The sequence below is a fragment of the Budorcas taxicolor genome, chromosome 7, assembly GCF_023091745.1.
Source record: "Budorcas taxicolor isolate Tak-1 chromosome 7, Takin1.1, whole genome shotgun sequence".
In the NCBI taxonomy this organism is placed as follows: domain Eukaryota; kingdom Metazoa; phylum Chordata; class Mammalia; order Artiodactyla; family Bovidae; genus Budorcas; species Budorcas taxicolor.
The window spans coordinates 85,117,422-85,134,844 of NC_068916.1; positions in this window are offsets into that span (position 1 = coordinate 85,117,422).

The window sequence follows — 17,423 nt, forward strand, 5'->3', positions numbered from 1 at the left end:
TTGAACTGTACTCTTTTCCTTTCCTTATACTTTCCCAAGAAGACCTGTTGGAGGCCCAAGAGCACCAAAGTGCTAAAACAAAACATAGCATAGCTGCCCTAACTCCAAATCAACCTAGGTGCAGTTCAATTATAATAATAACAATAAGTCAGGCTGAGATGGGATACATAAAATAAGAGATGAAGTCAAATAAGTATGTCCTTGATTGCTCTTTTCTTATCCCTTTCCTTTTTACTCTGTGATATAAGTGATTACATAGAGAAAAGCTTTACAGAAATAGAATTGCTTTGAGCAGTGATACAGAGATATTCCTTGAGGGCCAGAATAGCCTGATTATGTGAACCAAACAAGATTTTTCAACCCAGATGAAATGCCAGACTTTTTGTCTGAGGATATCTCCCCCTTTTCTCAGTATGCACACAGACATCAATTCCTCAGGAGAAACACGGAGACATGGGTTTTTATCTGTCAACCAAAGTAAAAAATTGCCTGGAGAAATATCAGATGATACCATGGTTCGATTTCTGCTTATGGCAGAAAGCGAAGAAAAACTCAAGAGCCTCTTGATGAAAGTAAAAGAGGAGAGTGAAAAAGTTGGCTTAAAGTTCAACAGTCAGAAAACTAAGATCATGGCATCCGGTCCCATCACTTCATGGCAAATAGATGGGGAAACATTGGAAATAGTGGCAGTCTTTATTTTGGGGGTTTCAAAATCACTGCATATGGTGACTGCGGCCATGAAATTGAAAGATGTTTACTCCTTGGAAGAAAAGTTATGACCAACTAGAAAGCATATTAAAAAGCAGAGACATTACTTTGTCAACAAAGGTCCGTCTAGTCAAGGTTATGAATTTTCCAGTAGTCATATATGGAGGTGAGAGCTGGACTATAAAGAAAGCTGAGCACCAAAGAACTGATGATTTTAAACTGTGGTGTTCGAGAAGACTTTGAGAATCCCTTAGACTGCAAGGATATCCAACCAGTCTATCCTAAAGGAAATCAGTCCTGAATATTTATTGGAAGGACTGATGTTGAAGATGAAACTCCAATATTTTAGCCACCTCATGAGAAGAGCTGACTCATTGGAAAAGACCCTGATCCTGGAAAGACTGAAGGCAGGAGGAGTAGGGGATAAAACAGGATGAGATGGTTGGATAGCATCACTGACTCAATGGACATGAGTTTGAGTAAACTCTGGGAGTTGGTGATGCACAAGGAGACCTGATGTGCTGCAGGCCATGGGGTCGCAAAGAATTGGACAGGACTAAGTGACTAAACTGAACTGAAAATAACATTATTTAAAAAAAGAAGATGATTCTTTCAAAGGAATATGAGCCCACACAAAAGACAGTGAAATATAAAGGAGTGCAATCACCATTCTAAGAAACAAACTCAAATACCTCTTCTTTTCTGTTGGGTTACTTTTTTCTAAGAAAAACATTTTTAGAGACTCTTGCTGTTTCTCTTTGATGATGCACATTTTATAATCTATCTGACCTAGCCTTAAATGACTCTAGGAAGATTTATAGGGCACTACTCATGTTGAAACATGTACTTTCTTAAAACATTGAAGTGGATGTTGTAAGTGCATTGGTGCAAAACCACTTGAAGAAGAGAAGTAAAGGTGAAAAAACAACAACAAAAAAATTAACAGTTGTAAATATAAGACCAGGAAGAAGAATAAATATCTTACACAAAAATGAGCATAGCAGCACACCAGAAAATGAAATAAAGTAATAAACAAGTACATTGGGTTTTGGTCTTCAATTCTGACCTTAACATAAGAGAAATGAATTGAAATGAAACCAGTTTTTCCAACAATAAAAAGCACAAGTCTATTCTTATTGATCTGACTCCAGTATTATAAATCACAGCAAAATGACAGACTGAATTCAAGGAAAGGGTTATTAATCATGATAATACTTAAAGAACTTAACACTGACTATGAGAAAATAAAATAAAGTTAACGATGAGAAAGATGAACACCTCTAGAAAAGCAAAACAAAGCTTTTTATGCACACCCAAGGCTTTAGCTGAGATTTAAGAGTTCATACAGAGTAGTTTCCTTCAAAGATAAATACCAAGAGATAAAGGCTCACTTTTCTTACATACTGAGATTATACTGTAGAATAGCCTGCATTATTAATTGATACTGATTGTAAATTTTGGTAAACAAGAATAATTTATATTAGGAGCATAATTCCAGGAATTGTTCTCAATATTATTCTCTTAAATGTAATCACAGGTGTATGAAAGCTATTTTTCTTAAAGTAATTGTCTTTCCAGTAGAATGAGTTGAATCGGTTATTGACCACACTTCTGGAATTCATCAACTATTTTTTATGAGCTAAAATTTTACTATTTTATGTTCCATAGCATAACCATGAATGTATCTTTACATTATGTCACACATAATTTTTCTACATAAGCAAAAGAGTTGAATCAGGTATTTTGAGCTATTTTCTTCCACTTAAAGCATTCCTCTTGACTTTACTTCATGATTAACTGTCACAATATTCTTTGAAATTTTAATGCATACCATAAAATGTAATTGTATATAAAATGCATCCAATGTGATACTGTTTAAAACTTTACATAGAACTCTCTCAGGAAACAACAACATAAAAGGTGAACACTGGAAAAATACTCAAATAATTAAATATTCTTTTAGATGAATATTTGTTCAATCCTCTGCTTCACGTAGAAGGGTACTGGGGCTTCCCTGGTGGCTCAGACAGTAAACAATCTGCCTGCAGTGCAGGAGACCCAGGTTCAGTCGCTGGGTCAGGAAGAACCCCTGGAAAAGGGAATGAATACCCACTCCATCATTCTTTGCTGGAGGATTCCCTGGACAGAGGAGCCTTGTTGGCTACAGTCCATGGGTAACAAAAAGTAGAACATGACTGAATGACTTGCACTTTTACACTTTCACTTTTAGAAAGATACTATTATTACCTAATACCTTAATAAAAAAGGTCTTTGTATATAAGTACATTTATCATATTATTTAATTTATTAATTCAAGTTAATTATTAGGATTTATATATTTCTTAAAACATATATATATTTCTGTAATTCCCAAACACAGTACAAAGCCATAAGATCTGGGGAAGAGTTTTCTTAATGTGCTCTACTATTTTGATGAAAAACAACATTAGTGATCAAATACATAACCACATTATATAAAAGAAAATAAATAAAAGTAAAAATCAATTATCTATATAAATTATCCATGTGAATTAAGAGTATGATTTAAAATCTCTTAGTTGAAATAGATAAATTTCCAGGCATAATCAATAACAGTCATTCATAAAATTGTTATGTTAATAATTTTATGTTAGAACACAAGTAACAATGTCAGACTAATTTTAGATTAATAGATTTTATAAAAAATAATTTTAGACTATTTTCCTCAGTCCTATTACTAGATATAGAACTGTGATTACCTTCTAAAATATTTAGAGGAGTTCTTACAATAATAGCCTGTTAGATTATCTCTCTGCTTTTATGCCTTCCCAACCCATTACAATGCAGGAGACCCCAGCTTGACTCCTCGGTCAGGAAGATCCAGGGATAGGAAGGGATAGGAAGGGATGAAGAAGGGATAGTCTACCCACTCCAGTATTCTTGGGCTTCCCTTGTGGCTCAGCTGATAAAGAATCTGCCTGCAATGTGGGAGCCCTGGGTTCAATCCCTGGGTTAGGAAGATCTCTTGTAGAAAGGAAAGATTTCCCACTCCAGTGGACTATACAGTCCATGGGGTCGCAAAGAGTCAGACACGACTGAGCCACTTTCACTCACAACCCCTTGCATCCTTTCCAGTGTTAACATATTCTCACTCCAAAAATGTTTTATCTTATCCATTCCATACTTGAAAGCTTTTTACACTACGAGACACTTTTTATCTTGTGATCATGTCTCCATGTGGAATTCCATCCATTGGCTTTGATACTATTATCAGCCTTACTCTTTTCATCACTACCAAATTACTTTTATTCTTTAAGATCCAAAAGAAACACGTCTATTTGAGCTTTTTCTTGTTACCTGAGGTAGGATTGCCTTCCTATAAACCTTGCTCTTAGAATTAATTCTGCTGCATCCCATCCATTTTGGGTCACTGTGTTTTTGTTGTCATTTGTTTCTAGGTATTTATTTTTATTTCCACTTTGATTTCTTCAGTGATTGCTTGGTTACATAGTAGCATATTGTTTAGCCTCCATGTATTTATTTGTTTTACAGTTTTTTTTTTTTTTTTTCTGTACTTAATTTCTAACCTCATAGTACTGTGGTTGGGAAACAATGCTTGATACAATTTCAAATTTCTCAAATTTCTTTAATTACAAAGACTTGCTTTTTGACTCAACATATGATCAACCTGAAAAATGTTTCATGTGCACTTGAAAGAAAGTGCATTCTGCTGCTTTTGGATGGAATGTCATATAAATATCAATTAGGTCCATCTGGTCTAATGTGTCATTTAAAGCTTGTGTTTCCTTATTAACTTTCTCTCTTGATGATCTGTCCATTAGTGTAAGGGGGGTGGTAAAGTACTCCACTATCATTTCCAATTTGTAACTTCCCTTAAAATCTCCATTGTCCTATCACTGCAAAATTAATGAATTGTTCATTTTATGTTTCTTAAGTACCTTATACATACTATACATATGAATTAAGTCATTTATCATTATGAATTACTAGTCATTCAGATATTTATTTCTCAGATTTTATAAAACAGTAAATGTTTTATAATGCCTTTTATAATGCCTTATTTGATTAATACTTTTACCAGTAATATACAGCACACTGCCTCTACAAAACTTGTGCTTAACGAATGTTGAAACAGGAAATGTTACTGAATATTATTTACCATAGCAATGGTACCTATTTAATCACTATCTCTATCCATACAGACATAAATCTACTTTTCTTCCTCCCTTGCCCACATTATAACTAAACGTAGTTCTGAACTATGATTCAAATTTTTCTTTCATTATCAGGTGTTTACAAGTTAGTCAATGAATTTTTGAAATTATTTAAATGTTTATTAGGTAGAATACAAATTCTTGCTAAGAAAATAGTTGCATATTAATTTCTAGTTTTTGAACAATGCTATTTACATTAAAACTCAATAAATAGACAAGATGGTTTATAATATTCTATATACTTTAAATATGGACATATCCATTAATAGCAGTTTAAAGTATTTGTGAAGTAGACACATTCTTACAAAACCACTCAAGAAGTAGAAACCTTAGCTAGGATACTGAAAGAAGATTTTGATGTCAAAGAGTTGCAACTAATATATGAGTATTAGTTGTATTAGTTTCTCTCTCTTTCTGGAAACACACATTATATAGATGCATTTTATTCAAAATCAAGTTGCTATTTGAGTGGTGGTTTATCGTGAGCTTAAGGCTTTCTTCATAATATTATTAGAAATATCTTTATTCCACTAGTACTCTCTTTGTTAAATGAATCTGAGAATCTAGGAAATTAATCATATATTATCATAATGTAGCACTCATAAACATAAACAATATGAATATTAGTCACTGTATCTTCCTGCCCAGGGATCAAAACCAGGTCTCCTGCATTACAAGTGGATTCTTTACTGTTTGAGCCACCAGGGAAGCCCTACTATATCTTTAGGGATTATCAAAATTAAGTACTCATAAACACTAAGATTAGTATGTCCTGAATCTTTGTGTTTATTCCATAAAGCAAACATAAAATATCTGTCTATAACATAATTTTGGAAGATATTAGCTAAGTTATTAGTAGAGTATAAATATGTAAGCTTCTAAGATATGAAGCTTCAGCAATTCATATAACTTAGAAAGGATAACACTATATCTGTTTTAAACAGGTTCAAGGAAGATAAAGTGTTCTTGTTAAGTGTTCATAAAATATAAAAGGAATAAAAGAAATTAGTGAAGAAGATTCTAAAAGATCAAATGCATTTTATAAAATATTAAAATACATCTATAAATATATGAGTAGACAAGCTATACATTCATAATCTATAAAATGGTTCAATTCAGTTCACTTCAGTCGCTCAGTCGTGTCCAACTCTTTGTGACCCCATGGACTGCAGCACACCAGGCCTCCTTGTCCATCACCAACTCCTGGAGTTTACTCAAACTCATGTCCATTGAGTTGGTGATGCCATCCAACCAGCTAATCCTCTGTCGTCCCCTTCTCCTCCTGCTCTCAATCTTTCCCAGAATCAGGGTCTTTTCCAATGAGTCAGCTCTTCGCATAAGGTGGCCAAAGTATTCGAATTTCAGCTCCAGCATCAGTCCTTCCAGTGAATATTCAGGACTGATTTCCTTTAGGATGGACTGGTTGGATCTCCTTGCTGTCCAAAGACCCTCAAGAGTCTTCTTCAACACCACAGTTCAAAAGCATCTATTGTTCGGTTCTCAGCTTTCTTTATAATCCAACTCTCACATCCATACATGATTACTAGAAAAACCATAGCTTTGACTAGACGGACCTTTGTTGACAAAATAATGTCTCTGCTTTTTAATATGCTATATTTTAAAATTTCAATTTCTTTTTATTCCAATGCATTAGCATAATAATACACACATACAACCACATATATGATGTTTGTAAAGTGAATAGAATAATGTGACTATATCACATAGCTCACATAAGTTAAGGCATTTCTTTTGTAAATTTAAGTGGCAAATAAGATGTTTGTTTAAGACAACCCCCCTATACACACATTTAAAAGTAAAAATTTAGATACTTGTAACAGAAAATATTTTTTTTCTAAATATACTTATAATTAACTCAATTTTCTATATTACTTTACAAATAAACACTCTGTTTCAATAATCACAAGAAAATCACAGTTAAGAAAAAAAATAGTTTTATATCCTTTGTCTTTGTTTTCAAGACCACATCCCCGGCACTGATACAGCATAATTTCTGTGAGGGGAAAACAAATCTTAAATTCTCGAATGATGATAGAACTGCTTTTACCCCTCAATTAACTTGAATTTAAATGCATTTTCTTATACCAATAATTAGACATTACTATTATCAACTACTTATAAATGAAGTAGGATAGCATAATAATGTTGAAAATAAACTTACACTAATTTGGAGTTAATTGAGGTTTGTTTTCTAACCAACTTCTGTCAACCCTTTTAAAATTAACGTAATTCTTCTGATAAGCAAGAAACAAAAAGCTGTTCTCATTAAAACAAATAATCTATCCAGAAGCTGACACTCCTGGTAGAACAATAATTAGACCTATGTCAGTTCAGTTCAGTCTCTCAGTCATGTCCAAATCTTTGTAACCCCATGGACTGCAGCACACCAGGCTTCCCTGTCCATCACCAAATCTCCAAGCTTGCTCAAACTCATGTCCAGCAAGTCGATGATGCCAAACAACCATCTCACCCTCTGTCATCCCCATCACCTCCTGCCTTCAATCCTTCCCAGCATCAGGGTCTTTTTCAATGAGTCAGTTATTCGTATCAGGTGGCCAAAGTACTGGAGGTTCAGCTTCAACATCAGTCTTTCCAATAAATATTCAGGACTGACTTCCTTTAGATTGACTGGTTTGATCTCCTTGCAGTCCAAGGGACTCTAAAGAGCCACCAGGGAATCCCATATTTAATTATAATCAGGCATAAAACTGATCACCTTTGGTGTATTTGTTGATGTTCTCAGAGAATAGAATTTTTCACATAGATGGATGCTATTTCTGACCTAGACAATCAAAGTCATGTAAATCTTCAAATATATCAAAATATTTTAAAAGACAATTGTGAATGTTTCCAAGTACCTGTTAAATAAAACTCAGTTTTCAAGCATATGGATAACTTTCACCAAATCTTAATCAATTGTGATGGGGAAAAAATCCTTTTTTTGTTAAAGTAATTAAAGAAGAACATTATTTACAGAAGCTAATAGTTATTTATCAGGTAATACTGAACTTGCCTGGTAACTGAGATAACCTGCAATAATCAAAAGATAAATTGGTATTCATATTTAATTATAAGAAATCCATACTTCATTTAGTTGGTACACACAACCAGCTGAAGGCAACGGAAGTGCAGCACATATTTTTGTATTTACATATAATTACATATGTAATGTAATTTACATATGGGCTTCTCTGATAGTTCAGTTGGTAAAGAATCCACCTGCAATGCAGGAGATTCTGGTTCGATTCCTGGGAGGGGACGATCCACTCCAATATTCTTGGGCTTCCCTTGTGGCTCAGCTGGTAAAGAATCCGCCTGCAATGTGGGAGACCTGTGTTCGATCCCTGGGTTGGGAAGATCCCCTGGAGAAGGTAAAGGCTACCCACTCCAGTATTCTGGCTTGGAGAATTCCATGGACTATATAGTCCATGGGGTCACAAACAGTTGGACGTGACTGAGCAACTTTTACTTCACATAATAAATCACATTTTAGTGTTCATTAATTCAGTAACTTTGATGGCTTCATTATGAGACTAAATAACTATTCTGTACCAAAATGTTTTCATTTTATATCTAGTAAAAGTAACTTATGGATTCACTTTTCCACTATACCTTTCATTGGTAGTATGAAATGAAAACTCCAAATACTTGATTATATTTAAGCAGATGGGGTGTCTTGTCTGACAAAATACATTGTTTTATTTTGGAATTCCCTTACCCTTCCAGGACTATCCAAGGTGATATCCTTGACTACTCAAGGGATAGACAACATGGACATTCAGATAACATGAAAAGTCCTTTAAAAGTCACCATGTTAATTTTTTTTTTTTTACTTTCCAAAGAAATCACTTCCTTATTAAAAGGAAGCATCCTTCAAGACTTAAAATGGGAGAATTAAAACAGAAGGATGGGGTATAAAGAATCTGTAAAGACATGAGAAAAACCACTGAAAGCAAAAATAGGTGTGTTTCATGTTTAACAATGCAAGAAAAAGGTATCAGAGCACTTGACCAGTGTGACATACATACTAGAATGCATGGTTCTAGTGATGCATTCTATTGTGTAAATCTCAATTTTCACTTTATTCTGCAATTTTGATCTTCTGAGGATTATTTTCAGGAATACAGCTACACATTACAAAAATCTCCTGTTAAGGTGGAGAAATAAATATTTCAAAGTTGCGACATTTTAAAGTCAGGGATAAAAAAATGTGATGAAAAGTTCCTTTCACAGTAAAATACATATCTGCTACCTATGGCTGATTCATGTTGAGGCTCGACAGAAAACAACAAAATTCTGTAAAGCAGTTATCCTTCAATAAAAAAGTTAATTAATTACAGTATAAAAATTGCATACAGTAATCCTCAGGCCTTTTAAGCTTTCTGTACTTTATTCTAAAGATAAATGCAATTGAGAAATATAGTAAAAAGACTTCCCTGGTGGTACGGTAGCTACGAATTTGCCTGTCACTGTAGGTGACAAGGGTTTGATCCCTTGTCTGGGAAGATTCCACATGCTGTGGAGCAACGAAGCCCACATGCCGCAACTGCTGAGCCTGTGCTCCACAGCCCATGAGCCACAACTACTGAAACCACATGCTGCAACTACTGAAGGCCATGCACAGAGAGCCTGTGCTCTGTAAGAAAAGAAGCCACCGCAATGAGAAATAGGCCCCCCTCTCTGCAACTCCAGAAAGCCCATACACAGCAGTGAAGAACCAGTATAACCAAAAATAAAATCAATACTTTAAAAAGATAATTAAAAAACAGAAAACCCATTTTTTCAATAAGAAAAACTGAATTTTCTAATATATATATGTTGGGCTTCCCTTGTGGTTCAGCTGGTAAAGAATCTGCCTGTAATGTGGGAGACCTGGGTTCAGTCCCTTGGTTGGGAAGATCCCCTGGAGAAGGCAACAGCTACTCACTCCAGTATTCTGGCCTAGAGAATTCCATGGAGTGTATAGTTCATGGGGTTACAGAGTCAGACACAACTGAACATCTCTCACTTCACTTCAATATATATGTTATTTCTTTTCTGGCAACTATAAACTTGTGTTAAAAAAAAAAATCACTATTCCAGCAAAATTGAAACATATGTCCTTAACATGGAAACAGAAATTCAGAGAATAGGTTTTAAAGAGCAAATTTATATTTGATACTCAACAAATAAAAATTAAGAAATATTATACTAAGATTTACTTCTAAAGTTAAAAGCAAATTTATGTTATCTTTACTTGTCAGGACAATAAACAAGTAATTTAAAAATTAATCTGCTTAATAATTGGCATGATATGCAAGAAGATCTATTATTCCTGAAAAATACAATAAAAGGTAATATATGTTTAACATTTATTCTATTCCAGATAATTATACTATGATTCTTTTTTAATTAATACATGGAATGAGGTGGAATAACTAGCCCAAGGTGCCTAGGAGTAAGTAAAGCTAAAATGTGTAATTCTAGGCAGTCTAGCTCAGATTTCATGTCCACAAACACTGGGCTAAATGTTTTAGTAACTGAAGGACTTTGATAACAAGCAGCATGTTTTTTAAGAAGACAGTGAACACTTGCAGAAGTTTTTAAAATTGTTCTTTAAGTTAAAATTTCTGTTTGTGAACATAAAATATACTTTAAACAGCTTTTGTTCTCTTAGCCTTTTCTATTTCTTTCTCATCAAAACCCCTTTACACATTATAAAGTTGCCTGCCACACTTAGCTAAATGTAATGTTGGTGTGTTTGACATTTGGGTTTACATATACAGAACTGAGTTTATTCTGTCAAACTCACCAGGTAAAGAGACTATCTATGAATTCATCTTGTGGAACCAAGGCTATGTTCCTACTATTTGCATTTATGTGAGAAAAAGTTAATTGGTTTTAACATCTAGTTAGAATTACTAGAAAGCCAAGTAAAATTTCAGATTCAGAAAGTGAAGAGAAATCAAATGATGTGATATACTGAATGCCTTAAACTTCATTTAGAATAACCTATTTCTAACATGTCTGAATGACAATAAACAGCATGTAAAAGATAAAAGTTGATAAAAGATGGGAAAGAAGACTGAGTAAGAGATTAACATAGATATTTGAACAGAGAATATTTAGACCTGGGAAATTTTATTACCACCAAATTGACTCTATAAATAAATACTAAAAAAAAAAATAAGTTTTGCTTCATAATTTACTCAAAAACACATACTCATTGGAATAACAGAAACCAGACATTAAATATAGAAGAAAAAATGAGGCATCTTTTGAAAACTTCTCTTTTCCTTTTAAAGATTAATTTCTAATAGAGTAATATACACTTGATACATGGAACCTATTATTTGCCAGAAACTATTCTAAATAATTTTAATAGCATCTGTTTTAATCCTTGAAATTAAATGTAGGTTGATGATCAGAATAGTGAGGCTGAGACTTTAGGTAATTTTCCCATGGAGAATTCAATTAATAGCAGTTACAGCCAGAACTCAGGCTGTTTTATCTGATTTAAAACCTCAAGCTTTTCCCATCACCCTATGCTATTTCTTGAATATCAGACTTAATAATGCCAGAATATTCCAATTAAAAGAAGACATATATTATAATTACAAAGGAGTTTATGGCGTTAATTCTGAAATCAAGAGCCTCTGTTTATTTCAGGAAGTAAAACATCACTTCTGAAATTCAAATTAATTGTAATTCAGAATCGTGATGCTCTAAATGTCAAACAACTTTGCAGAGAGGGAAGAACGAAGATAATTTTTTTAAAAAGTAAAATATAGCATTTTACAACTTCTAAAATAGTAAGAACCATTTTCCTTTTAAAACCAAATATAATTTTAAATTCAGACACTGGAGAAGTTTCACTGCATCAATCTATTATGTCTCTTTGTGTGTGGATAATGTATATATGTGTATATATACACACACACACAAAGTATATTAAATTATTTTCTGTTAGTGTGAATTTGCTTTGGATTTATTAATGCACTCAAAACCAATTTAGTTGTACATTTGGAAAGACCAAAGAAAATGTCTTATTTTAAAACAAAATTACATAATTGAAAGAATAAATACTATTAGGGTAAAAATAAATTGACTAACATATGAAATATTACTCTAATGTCAAATAGTAAACCAGGAATCTCTCCTTTTGGGCTGCTTCACTTTGATTAACAAATAAATACGTGATACTCTAACCCTGTAAGAACTTTCAGTTTATACTCACTATTTATACTTTCACAAGTGATGGCTGAAAGAATATGTTAATTTTCTCTTTCAAATATTCTCTCTGAACAAATAACTAAATGGTTGAAAAATTGCCTAGAGAATATAAGGTCTCTGATTATAAAAGTCTCGAATGATGTATTATTATAATTTTTTTCTACTGAAATGGGGAACTGTGTAAAAGTAATGAAATGTGACTTCCCACTCTATAGAGACTAGTTTAAATGAATGGAGCTTGTAGAGTTCTTGTGTTTTTTACAGACTGAAGCATTTCAAATACACTCTCACAATTGCACTATATAATCCTCAGCTAGCTGAATGGGCGCCAGGCTAACAAATTTGATATGAAATCTTTGCCCATGATAGTTGCTGAAGGAACTCAACAGGTTCTTCACAATGTACTTTGGCTTCATTAACTGTAAACCTGTTTTTGATTCTGCTGTCCATGACAGTCTCCAGAAGATCACTGAAATGACAAGCTTCCTTGATCAGCTCATCTGAATGTTACAGCTGCTTTCCAGGGACAGTGAAAGCCATGAATCCATCAGTGAAAGGGAAATATGCTAATACCTATTGTTTTGTGTCTATTGACACAGAAATGAAAAATTAAAATGTTCTATCACGAAATCATGTCCTGTGAAATATTTTAAGTTAAAATCCATATGAAAACTGCACTAATCTATAACAGATACAAAATGAGAAAACATATTTTAATGAGACAAAATCTAATAAATGAATGAAAGTGAAAGTGTTAGTCACTCAGTTGTGTCTCTTAGAGACCCCATGGACTGTAGCCCACCAGGTTCCTCTGCCATGGAATTTTCCACGCAAGAATGATGGAGTGGGTAGCCAGCCATTCCCTTTTCCTGGGGATCTTCCTGACCCAGGGATTGACCCTGGGTCTCTTGCATTACAGGCAGGTCCTTTACCACCTGAGCCACCGGGGAATGAGTACTGATTTAAAAATAATACTCTGTATTTTATTTGCAAGAATATTTTTTGGAAATGCATGTCTTTTAATCTCACTGCCAATATATCTTACAGACATTTAAGAAAGAGGTAAGGTTAAGATTTTCAATTTTGGGTAGTAATGCCTGAAGATATGTCTCAGAAGATGTTTCAAAGTTTTGTTGTTATTCAGTCACTCAGTCCTGTCCAACTCTTTGTGACCTCATGGACCGCAGCACACCACATTTTCTTCTCCTTTACTATCTCCTGGAGTTTGTTCAAACTTATGTCCATTGAGTCAATGATGCCATCCAACCATCTCATTCTCTGTAACACCCTTCTCTTCCTGCCCTCAATCTTCCCCAGCATTGGGATCTTTTGCAATGTGTCAGCTGTTTGCATCAGGTGGCCAAAATATTGGAGCTTCACCTTCAGCATCAGTCCTTCCAATGAATATTCAGGGTTGATTTCCTTTAGGATTGACTGGTTTGATCTCTTTGCTGTCCAAGGGACTCTCAAGGGTCTTCTCCAGCAAAATTTGAAAGTATCAATTCTTCAGCATTCAGCCTTCTTTATGGTCTGATTCTCACATCCATACATGACTACTAGAAAAAAATATAGTTTTGACTACATGGACTATTGTCAGTAAAGTGATATCTCTGTTTTTTAATATGCTGCCTAGGGTTCTCATAGGTTTTCTTCCAAGGAGCAAGTGTCTTTTAGTTTCATGGCTGCAGTCACTGTCTGCACTGATTTTGGAGCCCAAGAAAATAAAGTCTGTCACTGTTTCCATTTTTCCCCATCTATTTGCCATGAAGTGATGGGGCCAGATGTCATGATTTTAGCCTTCTGAAATATTGAGTTTTAAGCCAGCTTTTTCACTCTCCTCTTTCACCTTCATCAGGAGGTTCTTTAGTTCCCCTTCACTTTCTACCATTAGGGTGGTATCATCGGCATACCTGGGAATACCAGATCACCTTACCTGCCTCCTGAGAAACCTGTATTCAGGTCAAGAAGCAACAGTTAGAACCAGACATGGAAATATGGACTGGTTTCAAATTGGGAAAGAACATCAAGGATGTATATTGTCACCCTGCTTATTTAACTTATATGCAGAGAACAACATGTGAAATGCTGGGCTGGATGAAACTCAAGCTGGAATCAAGATTGCTGGGAGAAATATCAATAACCTCAGTCTGTCCATATGACTTTACATAGCATGATAATCTACAGGTCCATCCATGTTGTTACAATTGGCTTTATTTCCTTCTTTTTTATTGCTGAGTAATATTCATATGCATATAATTTGTGGTATATATATAATTTATATTTATATTATGTACAAACTATACACCATACACACACACACCACATATTCTTTATCCCTGATAATATGAATAGTTTCTCAAAGCAAATTTGGAAAACTCAGCAGTGGCAACAGGACCGGAAAGTCAGTTTTCATTTCATCCCAAAGAAGGGCAATGCCATGGAAAGTTCAAACTATTGCAAAATTGCACTCATTTCATATGCTAGCAAGGTAATGCTCAAAATCCTTCAAGCTAGGCTTCAACAGTACATGAACCGAGAACTTCTGGATATACAAGCTGGGCTTAGAAAAGGCAGAGGAACCAGAGATCAAAATGCCAACACCAGTTGGATCACAGAAATAGCAAGAGAATTCCAGAAAAAATCATCTACTTCTGCTTTATTGACTACACCAATGTCTTTGATGGTGCAGATCACAACAAACTGTGGAAAATTATTAAAGAGATAGAAATACCAAACCACCTTACCTGTCTCCTGAGAAATCTGTATGCAGGTCAAGAAGCAACAGTTAGAACTGGACATGGAACAACAGGCTGGTTCCAAATTGGGAAAGGAGTACACCAAGGCTGTATATTGTCACTCTGCTATTTAACTTATATGCAGAGTACATCATGAGAAAACCCAGGCTGGATGAAGCACAGGCTGGAATAAAGATTGCCTGGAGAAGTATCAACAACCTCAGATATGCAGATGATACCACTCTAATGGAAGAAAGTGAATAGGAACTCAAGAACCTCTTGATAAAGGTGAAATAAGAGAAGGGAAAAGCTGGCTTAAAGGTCAACATTCAAAAAACTAGGATCATGACATCTGGTCCCATCACTTCATGGCAAATAGATGGGGAAAAAGTGGAAACAGTGGCAGATTCTATTTTTGGGGCTTCAAAAACCACTGTAGACAGTGACTACAGCCATGTAATTAAGAGACACTTGCTCCTTGGAAGAAAAGCTATCACAAACTTAGAGAGCATATTAAAAAGCAGAGATATCAGTTTGCCAACAAAGGTCCCTATAGCCCAAGCCATGGTTTTTCCAGTAGTTATGTACAGATGTGAGAGCTGGACCATAAAAAAAGCTGAACATCAAAAAAAAAAAAGGCTCAACACCAAAGAATTGATACTTTCAAACTGTGGTGCTGGAGAGGACTCTTGAGAATCCTTGGACAGCAAGGAGGTCAAAGCAGTCAAGCCTAAAGGATATCAACTGGTATTATTCATTGAAAGGACTGATGCTGAAGCTAAAGGGCCATTACTTTGGCAACCTGATGCAAAAAGTTGACTCATATGAGAAGACCTTGATGCTGGGAAAGATTGAGGGCAGGAGGATAAGGGAGGTGATAGAGAAAATGATGGTTGGATGGCATCACTGACTCAATAGACATGAGTTTGAGTAAACTCCAGGAGGTAGTGAAGCACAGGAAAACCTGGTATGCCATAGCCCATAGGGTCTCAAAGAGTTGGAAACAAGTTAGCAACTTAAAGACAACAAATGAATGGACACTTAGGCTGCTTCCATGTCCAGGCTATTGTAAATAGTGCTGCTATCAACATTAGGGTGCATGTTATCTTTGCAAACTACAGATTTTGTCTTTTCCCTATATATGCCCTGTAATGGAATTGCTGGATCATATGGTAACTCTATTTTTAACGTTTTTCAAGGTACCCCCATATTGCTTTCCATAGTGGCTGCATTCACATACCTTGCCACCAAACATGGAGAAGGATTCTACACCCTCTTCTGTCTCCAGCACTTATTATTTGTAATTTTTTTAATGGCCATTCTGAGTGTGAGTTGATACCTCATTGTAATTTTGATTTTCATTTCTCTAATAATTAGCAATATTGAACATCTTTCCATTTGCCTGTTGACCACCTGTATGTCTTCTCTGGAGAAATGTCTACTTCAGTCTTCTATACTTTGATTTCTTATTTGTTTTGCTAATATTTAGCTGTATGGATTATTTGTATATTCTGGAAATTGTATTATTTGCAAATATTTTCTCCTACACCATAATTTTCTTTTAGTTTTTTATACGGTTTCCTCTTCTATGCAAAAACTTGTAATCTTGATTAGGTATCATTTGCTCATTTTTGCTTTTCTTTTTTCTTGATGTTATAAACAGAGTTTTAGAAAGATAATCCCAGTAAACCAGTAAATCAGGATATTGATCTCAGAGTGAACTATATATCTATTTTTGCCATTCTTCTAATAGTAATGGTTTCAAAAAAACATTTATTTTCTAACAGAGTTTCTGTGGGTCAGGGATCTGCGAATGGCTTCAATTCATTGGTTGATTGTAACTTAAGGCCTTTCATAAAGTTGTAGTCAAGTTGTCCCCTAGGGCTCTAGTCATCTGTAAGACTGTTGGTTCTGGAGGATCTACTTCCAAGGCAAATTAGTGTGTGTGTCGACAATAGATCTCCATTCTTCACCCTATTGATTTTCCATGATAGTTGAGCATTCTCATAACATGGGAGCTGGCTTCACCTAAAGTGTGTGAGGAGAAGGCAAAGCCAAATGTAGCCTCACAAGTCAAATACTGCCATTTCCACAATAATCTACTGGTAAAAACAGATCATCTCTGTTTAATGTGAGAGGGAGATACACAATGGTGTGGATACCAAGAGGTTGGAATAATTGGGGGGCTTCCCTGGTAGCTCAGTCGGTAAACAATGTGCCCACAATGCAGGAGACCCTGATTTGATTTCTGGGTTGGGAAGATCCATTGGAGAAGGGATAGGCTACCCACTCCAGTATTCTTGGGCTTCCCTGGTGGTTCAGCTGGTAAAGAATCTGCTGGCAATGCTGGGTCCTGGGTTCAATCCCTGGGTTGGGAAGATCCCCTGGAGAAGGTAAAGGCTACCCACTCCAGTATTCTGGCCTGCAGAATTCCAAGGACTATACAGCGTCGCAAGAGTCGGACATGACTGAGTGACTTTCACTTTTACAATGTAGATACTGGCTACCAATGATGACTTCAGCTCCTTTAGTG